General features: G+C 44.5%; 1 long non-coding RNA gene across 2 annotated transcripts in view; it reads left to right on the top strand.

The window, feature by feature from the left end:
- The window catches only part of LOC148149515 (uncharacterized), a 75,591-nt gene extending 64,911 nt beyond the window's left edge, over positions 1 to 10,680 (top strand). For both annotated transcript variants that reach the window (XR_015757787.1, XR_015757786.1), the window contains exon 3: positions 9,486 to 10,680. This is a non-coding gene — a long non-coding RNA (uncharacterized LOC148149515). The remainder of the gene's footprint in view (positions 1 to 9,485) is intronic.
- Positions 10,681 to 14,392: the final 3,712 nt, after the last annotated feature.

Genomic DNA, 14,392 nt, shown 5'->3' with positions numbered 1-14,392 from the left:
GTCCCCGCGGGCAGGAACACCTGACACCCCTCTTCTTTATCAAAATTCATAAGCGGAATTGCCCTTTCCTCCCTGTGTAGGGAAGAAAACTCCCGCTAAAAAAAATCCTATCATTCCGCAATAATAGCATCCTGACTGTGGAGACTTCAGTCTCTGGCCCTGTCACCCGAACCCGCTATCAAAAGCCCCCCGTGTCCGCTCCCTCTTCCTCTCTGTCCTACATATTGCCACTCGCCACTCCGGTTGCTCACTATTGATTCCATTCTTTTGTTAGCTACCATCATTTATGTCTTCTTTTTTTGTCTCTCATCCTCTATCTTTACAAATACTTTCTGTGCCTCTCTTAACAATTCATCCAATGGTTCTTCGCTCCACCCTTCTATCTTCTGTATCTTTCTCTTTATGTCTGGTCATGTCTTTGTCACAAAATGTACTTTCAAAAGACCCTGGACCACTGGGTCCTCAAGGTTCATTTCAGAGTATTTTACCATTGAGTCTCTTAATCATTGCAAGAAAGCTGAGGGAGTCTCACCTTTCTCCTCTCTAACTTCAAAGGCTTTAGTCAAATTCTGCGACTTGGAACTGCTTCTCTTATTCCTTTTTGAAACAGGTCTTTCAATTCCCTTCTCTGTGCTCCAGGTTTTGATTTTCCCACTGGAGCTCTCTGAGGGGAAACTTCTTCTCTCTCTGTCCAGCATCCCCATCCCCAATGGGATGTTCCCTGTTCCATCTTTCAATGGCTGCTCCTCGTATAAGTCCCCTTTCTTCCAAAGTAAATAGTATATTCAAAATAGACTTTAACTCAGTCCACGTATACAGACTGGGCCCCAAATAATGATCAGTTTGTGCAGATAACCCTACCGTATCCTCAACCAAGGACCTTGATCTCCTTAAATATTCTGACCTCCCCACTGGCGAGGGGGGCACTTTCTAATCAAATCTGTTTGTTCCCTATTGGTACCTCCCAAAGGGGATAAGTCTAAACGTTCTTACCTTTTTTGTTTTTGTTTCCCCCTTCAGACTTTGGTTTTGATACTCTGGAGGCCTCCTCTACATCTACTTTATCTTCTCTTTATTTTGTTCAGGATTGAGGGTCGGGAAGAACAACATCCCCTTCGTCCTCCTCTTGTGGGTCATCCGTTCCCTTTCTCAGTCTGTCAGTTTGTCTCTCCTCCTCTCCCATTTTCACCTAATCTGATTTTATGGTACAGCGGGGGTTGGGGGTTGGGGGAAGCTGCCAAGAGGATGCCAGGGACAGGGTCGAGCAGAGGGGGAATCCCTTGTCTTTACTACCATCATTCTCAAACTGCCGTTCCAACAGGACTCATAGTCCGCCTCTTCTTGACTAAAAGGTTTTTTCTCATTCATATACAAATCTAAATACTAACATACCCATCCTCGTCTGAACCATACTTTGACCAGAAGACAGCCGGACGAAGGATTGGTTCTTTGGTCCATACTAAACAACAATATTTAATCATTTTCTTTTTATGATTTTCCCTTGTACGAGTGCAACTTGGCCATTCCCGCAACATCCTCCCCAACGGACTTTCAGGAGGAATATTACCAGCGACATTTTCCTCCTTTACTCTGTGACAGTTCTACTTTCTCTGCCTACCCCCGTTTCTCGGGGCCCTCGCCAGTCCCACAGCGATTACATACCCCTTTTCCCAGCCATCAAGGCAATGCTTAAATGTCAGTTTTCTTATCTTGGTCTGTGCACAGAGTTGCCTGACCCCTTTTTGCCGTATTTTCTTCTGACCTTCTTTCACTGTCTGATTAAGTTGTCTCTCTTGTGGGATTCGTACCAGTCTCGCAAGGCAGCAGACCAAACCGGGACACGAGACCGCTCGTCAATCGGGAACGGTACACGTCTTCCCAGTGTCCAGGGCCAGCCACTAACCCCGGCGATGGAAGAATATCCCAGACAGCCTACAAGTGTGAGAAATGAAGCCTCACTCATTTCAATAATTTCATTGCGAGACAAGATCTGAAGCAATCAGTATGTTTATTATCCCTTTGCAAACATAGTGCCTGAAATAGTCACCTAGAGTTTAGCAAGTACATATCTTATATAGGATACACGACTCCAAACCCGGTGCCTATTGCTCTTGTTTATCTCTTGCCTTATCCGGCTTTGTGCATAAGAAATTACAAGTTTTACTTTGCAATTTCACCACATCCTGCTGTGGTCCATTGTGAGGTATATCCTCCTTCACTACTATCTATTTCCACCACTTATGACATCTCCTCCCTTTCCCCAACCATATTGATCCTTATGACCTTTTAATTGTTTTTTTTTTGCAGAAGTGCGAAAGAGATGCTTATAAGTACTGCTTGTACAAAAATATCTGGCTTAATCTACATCCTCACAGCACCTCATCTATTTATCTGTAACATGTAACAGTGTCTACAGGCACGTTTCATTCTTGTATGCACATTTTAGCTAATGCAAAAACAATTATATATTTCCTTCAAATAGTTTTCATTCTTGTTGACTCAGCTCTTGATTGAAACAATTATACACTGGTGTGAGTTCATTTACCTTGCATGAGTAATTATGTTTGCAGAAGTAACACGACTTTGCCTATATCTCACACGGAGAAAATAAAGCAAGGCTGGAGATGTCACAGAGAAAGGAAACCAAAATTGGAGATGTTGCAAAGGTAAGAAAGCAAGGCTGGAAATTTTACAGAAATAGGATAGAAAAGCTGGAAATGTTGTAGTAAAAGGATCGCAAAGCCGGAGATGTTACAGAGACAGTAAAGCAACGCTTGCCATGTTACAGAGACAGGAAAGCAATGCTGGACAGGCTCTAGAGATGGGAATGCAAGGCTGAAAATATCACAGAGGTAGGAAAGAAAGGCTGGAAATGTTGAAGAGATAGGAAGGCAAGGCTGGAGTGTTCACAGATACGGGAAAGTAAGACTGGAGATGTTGCAGAAACAGGAAAACAAGGCTGGGACTGTTAAAAGAGAGATAAAAGCAAGTATGCAGACATTACAGTGACAGGAAAGCAAGGCTGGAGATCTTATAGAGATAGGAAAGCAAGGCTGGAGATGTTACAGAGATATGAATAAAAGGCTGGAGATGTTACATAGAAATGAAAGGAAGGCTGCAGATGTTACAGAGACAGGAAAGCAAGGCTGGAGCGGTTACAGAGACTGGAATGCAAGGCTGGAGATGTTGCAGAGACAGGAAGGCAATCCTGGACATGTTACAGACAAGGAAAGCAAGACTGGGCAGGCTCTGGAGATAGGAAAACACGGCTGGAGATGACACAGAGACCGAAAGGAAGACTGGCGATGTAATAGAAATAAGAAAACAAGTCTGGAGATTTTATAGAGTGAGGAAGGCACGACTGGGTATGTTACAGAGACAGGAAAGCAATTCAAGAGATGTTACAGAAAAAAGAAAACAAGGCTGGAGATGTTACAGAGATGCGAAGGTAAGGGTGTGGATGTTATAGAGACATGAAAGCAAGGCTGGAGATGTTACAGAGTAAGGAAAGCAAGGCTGGAGATGATGCAGAAACAGGAATACAAGGCTGAAGGTGTTCAAAATAGTAGAAAGCAAGTCTGTAATTTTTGCAGACACAGGAAAGCGAGCGTGAATATGTTACAGAAAGTGGAAAGCAAAGCTCGATATGTCAGAAGAGACAGAAATACAAGGCTGGAAATATTACAGGTATAGGAAAGCAATGCTGGATATGTTACAGGGATAGAAAAGCAAGGCTCGAGATAAGAAAGCAAGGTTGGCAATTTCACAGAGATAGTAAAGCAAGGCTGGAAACGTTATACTGATAGAAAATCAATACTGGAGATGTTAAGGAGATAGGGATGCACGGCTGGAGATGTTACAGAAATAAAAGCAAGACTGTAGATGTTACAGAAATAGGAAAGCAAGGATGGAGTGGTGGCAAAGAGTGGAATGCAAGGCTGGAGATGTTGCAGAGATAGGAGAGTAATGCTGTGCAGGCTGGAGGGTAATGAAAGCACGGCAGAAGATGTCACAGAGATCGGAAAGCAAGGCTGGAGCTGTTACAGAGATTAGAAAGAAGGCTGGAAATGTTAAAGAAACAAACAAACGGCTGGAGATGTTACAGAGAGAGGAAAGCACGACTGGGGATGTCACAGGGACAGGAAAGCAATTCAAGAGATGTTACAGAAATAAGAAAACAAGGCTGGAGTTGTCACAGAGATAGGAAAGAAAGGCTTGAAATTTTACAGGGAGAGGAACGCAGGGCTAGAGATGTTACAGAGACTGGAAATCAAAGCTGAAGATGTTGCAGAGATACATAGGCAAGGCTGTGGATGATACAGCGACACGAAAGCAAGGCTTGAGATAATTCAGCGTTAGGAAAGCAAGGCTGGAGATGTTACAGAGATAAGAGAGCAAAGCTTGCAATCTTACAGAGATAGGAAAGCAAGGCTGGACATGTTATAGTGATAGGAATGCAAGCCTATAGAGGTTACAGACATAGGGATGCACGGCTGAAGATGTTACAGACATAGGAAAGCAAGGCTAGAGTGGTTACAGAGAGTAGAATGTAAAGCTGGAGATGTTGCAGTGACAGGAAAGTATTGCTGTACATGCTACAGAGAAAGGAAAGCAAGGCTGGACAGGCTCTTGAGATAGGAAAGCATGGTTGGAGATGTAACTGAGAGGGGAAAGCAAGGCTGGAGATAATACAAAGACAGGAACGCAAGGCTGGAAATGTGACAGGGAGAGGAAAGCAAAGCTGGAGATGTTATCGCAAAGCAGAAGTGGGCACAGAGAATGGAAAGCAAGGCTGTAGATGTTACAGACAGAGGAAAGAAAGGCTGGGGATGTCAAAGAGTTAGGGAAGAAAGGCTGGACATGTTACAGAGATAGGAAAATAAGGCTGAACAGGCTTTAGAGACAGGAAGACAAGGCTGGAGGTGGCACAGAAAGAGGAAAGCAAGTCTGGACATGTTGCAGAGGAAGGGAAGCAAGGCTAGACAGAAACTTGAGATAGGAAAGCACGGCTGGAGACGTAACAGAGAGGGGAAGCAAGGCTGGAGATGTTACAGAGACAGGAATGCAAGACTGGCATTGTGACAGCGAGAGGAAAGCAAAGCTGGAGATAATGCAGGGAACCGAAAGCAAGGCTGGAGTGGGTACAGAGAATGGATAGCAAGGCTGTAGATGTTACAGACATAGGAAAACAAGGCTGCTGATGTTAGAGAGATCGTAAAGCAAGGCTGGAGATGTTAGAGAAATAAGAAAACATTTCTGGAGATGTTACAGAAAGAGGAAAGCTAGGCTGGAGATTTTACAGAAACAGGAAAGGAAGACTGGAGATGTTAAAAGAAAAAGAAAAGCAAGACTGCAGATAATACAGGGATAGGAAAGAAAGGCTGGAGATGTCACAGAGAGAGGAAAGCAAGGCTGAGATGTTAGAGAAACAGGAAAGGAAGACTGGAGATGTTAAAAGAGAAAGAAAAGCAAGATTGCCGATATTACAGGAATATGAAAGCAAGGCTGGCGATTTTACCGAGACTGGAAAGCAAGGCTGGAGATGTTACAGAGATACAAAAGCAAGGCTGGAGATGTTACAGAGATGGGAATGCAAGGCTGGAGATGTTATAGTGGCAGGAATGCACGGCTCGAGATGTGAGAGGTAGAGAAACAAGGCTGGCCAAGTTACATAGATAGGAAAGCAAGGTCAGACAAACTCCGGGACAGAAAAGCATGTCTAGAGATGTCACAGAGATAGGACAGCAAGGTTGGAGATGATACACAGATTGGAAAGTAAGTCTGGAGATGTTACAGAGAGAGGACAGAAACGCTGGTGATGTTTCAGAGGTAGGACATTAGGTTTGAAGATGTTACAGAGAGAGATAAGCATGGCTGGGGATGATACCGTGAACAGAACGCAAGGCTGGAGATGTTACATTGAAAGGAAAGTGAATTTGGAGATGTTGCAAAGTTAAGAAAGCAAGGCTGGAAATTTTACTGAAACTGGAAAGAAAGGCTGGAAATATTGTATTGATAGGAATGCAATGCTGGATATGTTACAGAGATAGGGAGGCAAGGCTGGCCATGTTACAGAGACAAGAAGCCTAGGCTGGAAAGTCTCTAGAGCTAGGAAATCAAAGCTGTAAATTGTATAGAGATAGGAAAGCAAAGATGGAAACGTTACAGTGATAGGAACGTAAAGATGGCAATGTCACAGAATGGGGAAAGCAAGCCTGGAGATGTTACAGAGAAAGAAGAGCAAGGCTGGAGATGTTAGAGAGATAGAAAAGCCTGTCTGGTGATGCTACAATAAAAGGAAAGCAAGTTAGGAGATGTTACAGTGAGAGGATAGATAGGCCGGAGATGCTACAGCGAGAGGAAAGCACGTCTGGAGATGTTACAGAGAAAGGAAAGCAAGACTGGAGATGTAACAGAACGGGCAAAGCAAGTCTGGAGATGTTACAGAAAGAGCAAAGCAAGGCTGGAAATATTTTAGTGACAGGAACGCAATGCAGGATATAAGAACAAAGAACAAAGATAGTTTAGAGCTCCGGAACAGGCCCTTCGGCCCTCCAAGCCTGAGCCGATCCAAATGTACTGTCTAAACCTGTCGGTCAATTCCTAAGCATCTGTGTCCCCCTGCTCGCCACCTACTCATTGATCTGTCCAGACGCATCTTAAATGAATCTACCGTGCCTGCCTCCACCACTTCTGCTGGCAACGCATTCCAAATGCCCACCACCCTCTGTGTGAAGTACTTGCCACCTGTATCCCCCTTCAACTTTCCACCTCTCACCTTGAAAGCATGACCTCTCGCTACTGAATCCTTCAAACTGGGAAAAAGCTTGTCTCTATCCACCTTGCCTATACCCTGCATGAGTTTGCAAACCTCAGTCAGTTCCACCTCAATCTACTTTTTTCTAATGAAAATAAACCGAACCAACTCAATCTCTCTTCATAGCTCGTACCTTCCAAACCAGGCAACATCCTCGTAAACCTTGTCTGCACTCTCTTCAAAGCGTTCACATCCTTTTCGTAATGTGGCGCCCAGAACTGTTCACAATATTCTAAATGCGACCGAACCAATATCATGTACAATTTTAACATGACTTGCCATCTCTTATACTCAATATCCAGTCCGATGAAGGCAAGCATAATATTAAACTTCTTGACCACACTATCCACTTGTACAGCAACCTTCAGGGTACAATGTACCTGAACTCCCAGATTTCTCTGCCCATCAACTTTTCGCAAGGCTCTTCCAATCATTCTATAATTCTCTTTAGAATTAGACTTGCCTAAATGAATCACCTCACATTTGCCTAGATTGAAAGCTATCTGCCATTTTTCCGACCAAATCTCCTGTCTATGTATATCGTCCTATATTCTCTGAGAGTCCCTTATGCTTTCTGCCACTCCACCAAACTTCGTGACATTTGCAATCTTGGTGATCACACCAACAGTGCACTTTGTAGATCATTTATGTATATTACAAACAACAGTGGCCCAAATACTGATTCTTGTGGAACACCACTGGTCACCTTTCCCCATTTCGAGAAGCTCCGTTCAGCTACCACTCTCGGCCTCTTGTCGCTCAATCAATTCTTTATCCATATACTCCAGAGAAAGGGAAGCAAGTTCGGAATTGTTACAGAGATAGACAAACAAGTCTTGCGATGTTTCAGAGATGACAAATCAAGGTTTAAAATTTTACAGAGATAGGAAAACAAGGCTGGGGATGTTATAGTGATAGGAATGCAATGCTTGAGATGTTACAGAGATGGGGAAGCAAGTCCGCAGATATTAAAGAGATTGGAAGCAAAGCTGGAGTGGTTACAGACAGAGGAAAGCAAGTCTGGAGATTTTACAGAAACAGGAAAGCAAGGGTAGAGATGTTAAAAGGGAGAGAAAAGCAAGGCTTCAGATATTACAGTGGTAGGAAAGCAAGGCTGGAGATGTCACAGAGATTGGAAAACAAGGCTGGAGATAGAGTCATAAAGTCATAGAGATGTACAGCATGGAAACAGACCCTTCGATCCAACCCATCCATGCCGACCAGATATCCCAACCAAATCTGCCAGCACCCGGTCCATATCCCTCCAAAATCTTCCTGTTCATGTACCCATCCAAATGCCTCTGAAATGTTGCAATACTTCTTGCAGCCTTCACCACATCATCTGGCAGCTCATTCCATGCACCTACCACCATCTGCGTGAAAACGTTGCCCCTTAGGTCTCTTCCTTATCTTGCCCCTCTCACCCTAAACCTATGCCTCTACTTCTGGACTCCCCGAAAATACTTTGTCTATTTATCCTATCCATGCACATCATAATTTTTTAAACCTCGATAAGGTCACCACTCAGCCTCCGACGCTCCGAGAAAAACAGCCCCAGCATGTTCAGCCTCTCCCTGTAGCTCAGATCCTCCAACCCTGGCAACATTCTTGTTAAACCTTTCTGAACCCTTTCAAGTTTCACAACATCTTTCGAATAGGAAGGAGACCAGAAGTGCACGCAATATTCCAACAGTGGCCTAACCAATGTCATGGCCGCAACATGGCCTCCCAACTCCTGTCGGAGAAATTGAGGACTGCAGATGCTGGCGATCAGAGCTGAAAATGTGTTGCTGGAAAGGTGCAGCAGGTCAGGCAGCATCCAGGGAACATTTCGGGCATGAGCACGAAGAAGGGCTCATTCCTGAAGAAGGGCTCATGCCCGAAACATTGATTCTCTTGCTCCGTGGATGGTGCCTAACCTGCTGCGCTTTTCCAGCAACACATTTTCAGCTCCCAACTCCTGTACTCAATACTCTGACTAACAAGAGAAAGCATAATAAACGTCTTCTTCACTATCCCATACAGCTGCGACTCCACGTTCAAGGAGCTATGAACCTGCACTCCAAGGTCTCTTTGTTCAGCAACACACCCTAGGACCTTACCATGACGTGGAGAAGTCCTATTAAGATTTGCTTTCCCAAATTGCAGCACCACGCATTTATCTGAATTAAACTACATCTGCCACTTCTCAACGCATTGGCCCATCTGGTCCAGATCCTATTGTAATCTGAGGTAACTCTCTTCTCTGTCCATCATAATTCCAATTTTTGTGTCATCTGCAAACTTACTAACTGTACCTCTTAAGTTTGAGAAATAAGAAAACAAGGCTGGAGAAGTCACAGAGATAGGAAAGAAAGGTTTGAAATTTTACAGAGATAGGAAAGCAAAGCAGGAGATGTTACAGAGGTAGGAAAGCACGGCTGGATTTGTTACAGAGAAAGGAAAGTAAGACTGGAAATTTTTCAGGGATAAGAAAGCAAGGCTGGAAATTTTTCAGAGACGGGAAAGCAAGACTGGAGATGTAACAGAAGGGGAAAGGGAGGCTTTAAATGTTATAAATTAGAGTGGTGCTGGAATAGCACAGCTAGTCAGCATGAGAGGAGCAGGAAAATTGACGTTTCGGGAAAAAGCCCTTCATCTGGAATCCTGCTCCTCCTTTCTTTTCCAGCATCCCTCTCGTCTTGACTAGAAGCTCACAGTGTCAGTTCAAGCACTGACACGGAAACTTCCTGCTGACTCATCTCCCTCAACCTCACGGTGTCAGATCAAACACTGACATGGAAACGTCCTGCTGTCCCCACTCTCACAGCCTGCCTGGGTGAGATCAAACACTGGCACAGAAATTTCCTGAATCCCCTCCTTCAGCTTATGTATCAGTGGCCCTCCACATTGAACAACACTTGGAGGAAGCAGTGAGAGAGTGACAAAGCTGGAGAATATATAATGGGTGGGTCATTTCAAAACCAACAATGAGAGGGGCTCAGCAGCAGGATTGCTGATCGAAACGGTTGGTTCCAAAAGGACATGGCTGCTGGACTGGGTTTGCAGTGGGTGGAGAGGGAATGACTGAGAGAGGAAACATGCTTGACCTCAACCTCACCAATCGACAGGCTGCAGACACATTGATTGATGATCATTTTAATAACAGTGAATACTGCATAAAGTATGTCTGGTCACAAAGGCTCACCTTTACGTTGCGATTTCACTCTGTGTGTGTCACACTGTCACCCTGCTAAACGAAAGAGATTTTGAATCGATCTGGTAACTAATCACTGAGTTGTGTGAGGTGATTCAGGTCATTACCAATAGCAGCAGAATTGTACCCCAGCACAAGTTTCACTGTCACTGCCTGGCGTATCCTCCACGTTACATTGACCATCAGGCCAGGGGATGAACCCTTGTGCAGTGAGGAACACAGGAGACGCCTGCCAAGGTATACCTGAAAATGAGGTAACATTAACAAACAGGATCACTTACACACCAAAGAGTGTAAGCTTCAAGTGATAGACAGATTGAACGAACAAATCCGACCTAACCTCTGCAATTCTGTCGAATGCAGTCTGGGTGAATGTTGGTGGACAAACAAACAACTTACTGGTGGAGGATCCAAAAATGTCGCCTTCTCAATAATGAAAGAGCCCAGCACAACGAGAGATGATAAGGTTGAACCATTCCCAACAATGTACAGAAAGAAGAGTCGGTGGGATGACTTACTTTAGTTTCCGCTAGATGTCAGTCTTCAGCTAATTTGGTTCATTTTGTGTAGTATTAACAAATGGCCGGTGGTTTTGGATAATGCGAAGTGTGTGTGCCCTGATTACATTCCATTAAAGCTGTTCCTGCTGGGCTACAGCACTGGCATCTACCTGACAATGTGGGAAACTATCCGTGTATTTCCTGTATACACACAGACAAAACATCAAACGATCAATGACTGCCACATTGCTCTGTTCCTCTGAATACCCACTTGGAGTATATGGGCTTGACGAGATTACAAAGAGAGATCAGAGTGAAGTATGGAGGAGGCAACATAGATCAGAAGGTATTAGTATTTGGAGGAGGTTGCAGAGAATAAAGAGACATTTACATGCTGTGGTAGGTATCAAAGATCGGAAGAGGTATAAGTGCTGATGAAGCATACACAGACAGGGAGGGAGGTGTTGGATAAGGTAACAGGACTAAGAAGGGGGCACGTTCTGGTGAACGTTACAGGTTTAGTGCATAGTTGCAGGTGCTGGATTAGGTTACAGGGAATGGGGGAGGTGTAGGTGCTGGACAATGTTACAGGGATAGGGACGGCGTAGGTCCTGAAGAATGTTACAGGCATAGGGAGAATGTGTAGGTGCTGGAGAATGTTACAGGGAATGGGAGGGGTATAGTTGCTGGATTAGGTTACAGGGATAGGGAGGAGTGTTGGCGCTGCAGAATGGTACACAGATAGGGAGGGGTTGCAGGTGCTGTAGAATGTTAAAGAGATATGGAGGGTGTAGGTGCTGGAGAATGTTTCAGGGATAGAGAGGGGTGTAGGTGCTGGGAATGTTACAGTGATAAGGAGGGATGTCAGGTTGAAGAAGCTTGCGAAGGTTACCTAGATGGGGAGGGCTGAAGAGGCTGGAGTGGGTGACAGATATATGAAAAGTTGAAGCGTCTTAAGAAGTACACAGAGATATGGAAGCTTGAAGGGAATGGAGAAGCTTACAGGGATATGGAGGGTTGAAGAGGACTTTGAAGGTTACAGAGATACGGAGAGTTGAAGCGGCTGGAGAAGGTTACAGAGATGTGGACGGTTGAATAATCTTGAGAAGTTTAGAGAGATAGGAAGGGTTGAAAGGGGTGGAGTATGTGACACAGATACGGAGGGTTGAACGGGCTGGAGAAGGTGACAGAGATGTGGACGGTTGAACTGGCTGGATAAGGTGACAGCACTGGGGAGCTTGAAGGCGACTAGAGAAGGTGACAGACATGGGTAGGTTGAAGGTTGAACGCGTTTCAAAGTTGGGTTGAAGTATCAAGTGAAGATCGATTACTTTTTTAACAAGGAAAGAATTAAGGGACATGGTGAGAGGGTGGGCAAATGGAGCTGAGTCCATGAAAACATTAGCCATGATCTGATTGAATACCAGAGCAGACTCTCAGGGCCAGGTAGCCTACTCCTGCTCCTACGTTCTTTGGTTCTTACATCCGTATGTATGTGAGGGGCCTGAATGGAGTGAACATGGGGGAGATGTTCCCACGAGTAACAGAGACTAGGGACACAGTTACAGAGCGAAGGAATGATCCTTTAGAATGCAGATATGGAGGAATTTATTCAGCTAGAGGATGATCAATCTGTGGAACTCACTGCCTCATGGGGCTGTGGAGCTAAGTAATTCTGTGTATTTAACTCAGAGATAGATTAGTTCGTGATGACTAAGGGGATCAAGGCTTTCAGGGAGTAGAAGAGAGAATGGGGTTGGGAAACAATTCAGCTATAATCGAATGGTGGATCAGACTCAAAGGTCCGAATGGTCTCATTCTACCCCTCTATCTTATGGTCTTATGGACTGTCCTTATTCCATTGGGTTTGAAATGTGCAGTTATCATTTCGGGCATAATGTTCATCATGAATTCCGACACGTTCCTTCTTATTACTGTCTCCTTTTGGTTTCAGATCGATTGGAGAAAGCTCCACCACAGAAAAAAACTTGGGAATCATTGTGTATAAATCTCAGAAACGTGGCATACAGGATCAGCAGGTCATAGAGAAGGCAAATGTAATGCTGGCATTGATTCCAAAGGGAATGGAAAATAATAATAGAGAAGGCATGCAACAACGACAGAAGGCAGAAATCAGCTCACACCAGACAACACTTGGTCCCCTATCTCCAGGGAAAATGATCTTGCACTGGAGGCAGTTCAGACAAGATTCACCAGACTGATCCTCAAAAAGGAGGGATATTGATGAGAAGAGGTGGAGAAAATTGAACTTTTAACTGGTTAGAATTTATTGAGAAAACAAGGCAAATGCATTGATACACCAAAGATTCTTGTCTTCTCACAGGGTGGATAATGAGATGTTGTTCTCCTGAGCAAAGGTCTATAACCAGAGATAAAGGGGAATGCAGGCACAAGAGAAGCTAACACTGAAAAGCAGGACTGTACAGACTGGAGGATGCTACAGAGTTCAGATATTGTGAGATCACTGATGTTGTTTATGGGTCAGATAGGTTGTCGGGACAGGTACAGGCTTATCAGTCCTGAAGGAGTCACAGAGATCTGGGTAATTATAGAGAACGGGGATTACAATGATAGGGTTGGTATTTGGAGCTGTACGAGTTTACAGAGATAGGGAGGGTGTACTGACTGGGCACGACACAGTTGTCATGTTAGTTGTAGGGTCAAGAGTTTACTGAGGTAGGAAGGTTTGAAGGGGCTTGATCAGTTCACAGAGCAGGGAAAATTGGAGGAATTGGAGGACCAGAGATGCTGAGGATAGTAGGGCGGCAGGATTTCAGACAGTTAGTGAGGGCTGTGAAGGCAGGTTTGCAGCATTCCCATCAGTTACACAGAGATGTGGACTGCTGTTCTGGAGGAGGATACGGAAATCGAGAAAGTGGCAGATGCTGGAGGATACTACAAAGACAGGGCGTGGTAGTATTTGAGGAGATTACAGGGAGACGATGCATTGAAGAGTTGGAAAGGAGAAGAGGTTAACGAGATAGGAACAGTTTTAGGAGTTAGAACGATTTAAGGCACTGGAACAGATGTGTTGGTTTGTTTCCTTGCTGTATGACTCTATGACATGAAATTGATAGAGTCTTGGAGAGGGAATACAGAACAGCAAAAGCCCAGGCAGCATTACCAGTCTCTCATGAGAGTACTGCCTTCAGCTCTGTTGCACTGATCCTCATTAAGACAGCACAGGCCTCGTTGATAAGTGGGAACTCCCTATGCTGTCTCCGGAAGACTCAGTACAGCAGATCTGATCGTCGTCCTCTCACAAGTGGGTGGAGATTGAGCCTGGGTTCTTACTGCTCTGTTCTTATCCTTCAGCACTGTGTCTCCGTCATGTCTTGTGGGTAGATGTGTCCAGCACTTTAAATGCGCTCTGCTCTGTTGAATGTTGGTGATCTTACCTCGCTGCAGGATTTATTGCAGTCTCCATACCTCCTTGCCTTCTGGCTGACAAATTGCGTTCGATGAGGTGATGAACAATACAGGAATTAGAAATTGAGTGTCAGGAACTTCCTAAGTAACGACAGTAGACAGATAAATAGAGAGAATGGGAAATTAAACTAAGGCAGTGAGGGTTACAAATGGAAAACAGCACTGAGTCCCACTGCGCTCTGGAAAATCACAGTCTCCATCCCTGGCCTGTGATACCTCGTCTCTTCAAGGTGAAGAATTCTGTTGGTTCAGGATCTGGAGGAGCTGCAAAAAGCTGCAGTTAGAGATAGCAATTAGACCCTCACAATAAAGGGATGGAGAGATACTGATTGATGTATCCATTTGCAGGAAGGTAATAGGATCAAACCACAGGCAGGAAGGAGGAGTTTGATTCATGGTGCACTGTGATCAGTACTCAGATATGAGGCA

The sequence above is a fragment of the Chiloscyllium plagiosum genome, unplaced genomic scaffold (assembly GCF_037043375.1).
Source record: "Chiloscyllium plagiosum isolate Xiang-an unplaced genomic scaffold, Cpla_swu_hap1 HiC_scaffold_8, whole genome shotgun sequence".
NCBI classification, from domain to species: Eukaryota; Metazoa; Chordata; class Chondrichthyes; order Orectolobiformes; family Hemiscylliidae; genus Chiloscyllium; species Chiloscyllium plagiosum.
This window is presented reverse-complemented; position numbering and strand designations above follow the sequence as displayed.